At 38.0% G+C, this 4,732-nt stretch overlaps 1 long non-coding RNA gene across 1 annotated transcript; it reads right to left on the reverse strand.

The window, feature by feature from the left end:
• Positions 1-960: 960 nt before the first annotated feature.
• LOC122970572 lies at positions 961-1,262 on the reverse strand. Its single transcript, XR_006399254.1, has 2 exons — positions 1,169-1,262; positions 961-1,050 (listed from the first exon to the last, which is right to left on the reverse strand). It is a non-coding gene; the product is annotated as an uncharacterized LOC122970572 (long non-coding RNA).
• Positions 1,263-4,732: the final 3,470 nt, after the last annotated feature.

Consider the following 4,732-nt stretch of genomic DNA (forward strand, 5'->3'; position numbering starts at 1 on the left):
TCCTCCGTATTTTAGAGATATTGACTGTGTTATTAAAACATATGGGCTGTTTGTCTTGAGACATGTTCTTGTTACCAGAGATCTTATAAAAACATGTTGCTTTTGGCTTGCATCGCGTCAGTCAGCAATCACACTTCATTACTTCTGACCGCAGCAGCCTCTGGAGCAATAATTGGCCACACACTTCTCACTTGTTACATCAGCTTTTACGATATCACGGACTCTGAGCTCTGAAATCAAAAGCCCAAAATAGAACCTGCACATTCATTCTTCCACTGTGTCTTTGCCCAACATGTCATACTTACTGACGTTCATACATGGTTTCCCGTAGTTTTTGCTAATTTTTCAACATAACAAATGCTGTAGGAGTAGACACATAAAAGAACACTTTGTTGTATGAATGAAACTAATAAGTAAATCCTCTTTTGCCTGAACTTCCCAAGATGTTTTACATGATTTAAAATCACTGTGGGATCCATATTGTGTTTATAGCTGATATTTTTAAAGCTCTTAGATAATTCATTCAACTAAAAAGCATTTTTTATGTTATTATCACTTTGAATGGCTCCTGCTGGGGCCTGCAGCCTTTCTTTGCTTCACACCCTCTGTGTACACCAAGTGTCATTCTCACTTCCACAGATCATTAATCATATCAAGCTCCTTTTGAGTTTTTCTATTTGTGGGAGTCCCTCACCTCTGCTCACGTTTACATTCTTTTTCTCATTTATTTTGTTAAACCACAGGAGTTTGTGCTCAGAACCACCACACTGCAGTACGAAATTGCTTTATAATTGCCAGTGTAGTAATCTGAAATTCCCCCCCTTTGATAACCAATATTGTAGGGTTCACTCTTAGTATAAAAATCAAGAAGCTAGCAGATAAAAGTTTGCCTTTTGTAATCTTGAGAGATGAGAGATTAGATAACAGATCTGAAAATACCCTAAATAGATAGGGTATTGAATTCACTCTCAAGATATTTATTTGATAATGTGGATTGTAGAAGTGTATGGGGAAAAGCAAGGGGGGGAAAAGAAACACATGGGTCTATATCTGAAAGACAAGAAATACAAGATTAAATAAACACAGAAAATTATTCTCATATCTTTAAAAAGGAAATATTGTTTCAACAAAACTAAGTTTAAATTGTGGTGCAAAATAAACTTCTTACCAATTCTGCTGCCCTGTGTAGAAGTGAAAAAATGAATGACAGTGAGGGATGTGTTTAAATAGGACTAGAGTGCACAAGTGAAATGGATCAAGATAATGAAGTGTGAACTGGCCAACCAATTAGTGAGAAGTAAAAGAGACAGCAGGAAGTCAGGTGATGGAAAAGGAAGTGGAAAAAATAAGGCAAAATTAGTGAATCTTTAATCTAACGGGTATTGTCTAAGTTTAATAAAATGCTCTGCAAGATTAAAGAAAAACAAAGCTTCTTTCATTTTCCATAAACACAGTGTAATTCTTAACAATTATCCAGAGACTACACGGTTGGTTTGGGATTATAAAGTCTTCTGCAGTGAAAAAGATAATGACTTGCACGCAGCATGTATTGATGTCAGCATTAAATATAATGATTTTAGGTCAACTTGCATCTAATGAATTTATGAGTTCATTCCTCAAGTGTCCTTTTAGCACCATACACTGTGTTGTGGCAGCTTTTTACAATATTTTGCTTCATCAGTAGTTGATTCTGTGCCAGTTATGTGGTTGAACACATGATTTCTTTTCTCAGTGATGTGATTGTCCCACATCGAAACATTTAAGATCCAGACTTTAATTAGATACAAGCAACATTATATCACTGTGTCTCGAAAGCCAAAACACTGTGCTTTCTTTGCGCTCATTATGTGTGTTGCTTAGAAATGCAGCAAGCTAAACACACTTCCAATAATGATCGAAGACAGGAATTGGCCTTTTAAGTTTTTACTGGAAGCAATTATTAAACTGAACTGTGAAACTAATACAGGATAACATACAATAACTCAGTGTTGTTCAATGGAAGTGATTAAATCTGAAAAAAAGAAGTGATACCAGAAACAAGACTTAGATCAAAGGTGGATGATATACTACTGAAATGGGCTTAGAGAAAACATGTGGTGTGAGTTAAAATGACCAATTTCTTAAAGTCATGCAACTTCTCATTATGAAGTTACGTTTCTTTTAAAAACTGCCCTGACTTGCGGTTGGGGATGTTACACTCATGGTTGGAAACAGGAAACCAACAGCAGTCGACCTATTGAGTCAGTTTTCTTTGGAGGACAGTCACTCTAAACAATATTACAACAATAGACTAAAGAAGAGACACCAGAAGTATCACCAGATAAACATTAAGTTGCCATAGGAAGTACAACACAGTAATAGCCAAACATAAAACATTTTTACTGCTACCATAAATATAAAAAGAGTAAAACACATAATAGGTTGTCAAGTCACAGTTACGCTATATTAGCAACACATTAGCGTCAGACAGCTAGCTGGTATAATGGCTAGCTTGGTTAGTGATTAACAGCCTACAGAAAAACTAAATTATCAAATCAATAAAACAGCTAGCTATAGTAAAAAGAGCACCTACAGATAATACTCCAACAAGAGCATCTGTATCTGGATCAAAGATGGATGAAACAATGTCCGTTTACCTGAAGAACCTATGGAACTGTTGGAGTTGCCACTAGCAACAGAAAGTCCAACTGAAACCAACGGTTGGTGGCAGAAGTTTAGTTTTTAATGCTCAAATTGACTGACAGGACTCTTGATACCATGGTAGGCAGCGAGTGAAAGCCAATATTATTAATACAGTACATAAAATATCATATGCTTTCACATTGTGTTTTGAAAGTAGTCTTCTGTACTTGGCTTTAATTAGGAGTGCTGATCAGGTGTCATGGCAGTTTTTCATTAAGGGTTAAGACAGCGTACAGAGCATTCACAGTGTTCCATACGCACAATACAGGATTGAGACTTGTGCCCTCGTTTAGATTCAGATAGCCTCTTTTTTCTTGCTTTTCAAAGCCAGAGGGCCAAAATCCTACATATGATCATGTGACAACACATATTATAGTTCAAAATCGGGGTTACTTAAGGCTCAAAAGGACCTTTTAGGTCTGTGGTGTTGATTAGAATCTAATTTTTACTTAGACATCAACAGGCTTATATCATATCCTCATTTTTCTTTTCCAGTGATAAACAGTTGCTTTTTGTTAAGTGACATCGCTAAATAAATGTAAGTTTGCAATAACCGATACAGCAACAACAATGCAAATGAGCCTTTTAAATTAAAATTAAATTATATATATTATGTTATATTATATGCCTAACTTACTATAGATGTTCAACTGGCAAGCATGTCAGAAAACTGGAAAACCATGGACTGGATTTAAACTTACAGTGAGAGAGGATTTATATCATTAGCTGTCTCTTCATCAGTCTGGTTGCGCCTGTCTGACACTTCATCCTGGTTTTCTCTGCCCTCTGCTGACTCCAGTGCTGCATCCTGGTCACCTTTTACTGTTTTTGTTCTGACTTATCTGCTTACCTGAGGTCAAACAATCTCAGACATGAGAAAATGATAGCTCATGCTCATGCAGATCTCTTTTTACATATAATATTTCGACGAAGAATGCATTTTTAAGACATTTTAGGATTAAATTGGAGTCAAAGTGAATGAGCAAAGGCTAAAGAGAAATTTTCTATTTTTACTTCCACTTCCTTTCTCAATGTTTTTATTCATTTCTATGTGAGCAGGTGGTCTCTTCAGGGAATTCGATGGCCCCGAGTATTCATACTGCAGGTACTGTATTCTGTCGTATCTGATCTGGTCAGGGTCCAACACTGTCTTGTCTGCATGCAACTCAGGCCCCTACCTCCCTCTGGGAGTCCCATCGCCTGACCACCCCTTAGCTTTTTCCTCAGCTAACAGGAAAGGATCCATTTTCAAAAAAGTAACCGGGCAGTTGATGTAAGGAGTTGGTGGTGTGTGGACGTGCATACACGAAGGTGACAGTGAAAGTGAAACGCAACTTTGCTTGACATCCTGAATGTCCACTGGAGACAAAACTTCCCCTTGTTCAGAAGTGGTTCTTGGTACCTCCTGTCCTCACACCAACAAAGGACAAAAGCTTAAGACCCACATAGGTGTTTGCCAGCTTGTGTGGACCCTCTTCACACTCCACTGCTTCAGACTCTCTATTGAACACATTCCAGTGAGGGTGTCGGGTCAGTGCAGGCGCTGAAGGACATGCAGTGGTTTGCAGGCTGCAGTAATTTGTTTAACCTCTGATTAGGCCCAGGAATGTCAACTATGAAGAGACACTACAGGTCCCGACAGCATTGTTTGGCACTTTGGCAATCTGTCATTGCCACTATCTAGCAAGCAAGCAAATCACCACTCAAGACAATAGCTCCTCCACTACCTGAGCAGAGAGGCAGTTCTAATCTTTGCACCATCTGGTTCGGACTTCAAAAAGGCGGAAGAGAGCATAACTGCTCTATCTTTGTGATTTATCTCATGTCTTTCTGTGCCAATAAGCTTGCTTTGCGTGACATACAATATAGCATTTGTATAGGAAGATTTAAACTGATGTTGAAGATATTATCATAAGAAGGAAGCGTTTTGAGGTTAAGGCATGTCTGTTTAAAGAAAGATGTAATGAGGCCCAAATTTTGGAACCCTGACTTGAAAACCCACGTCTATCATCACATCAATTTGGCACAAAAAGTCCAGCCTGAACACAGA

The sequence above is a fragment of the Thunnus albacares genome, chromosome 19 (assembly GCF_914725855.1).
Source record: "Thunnus albacares chromosome 19, fThuAlb1.1, whole genome shotgun sequence".
Taxonomy (NCBI): Eukaryota; Metazoa; Chordata; class Actinopteri; order Scombriformes; family Scombridae; genus Thunnus; species Thunnus albacares.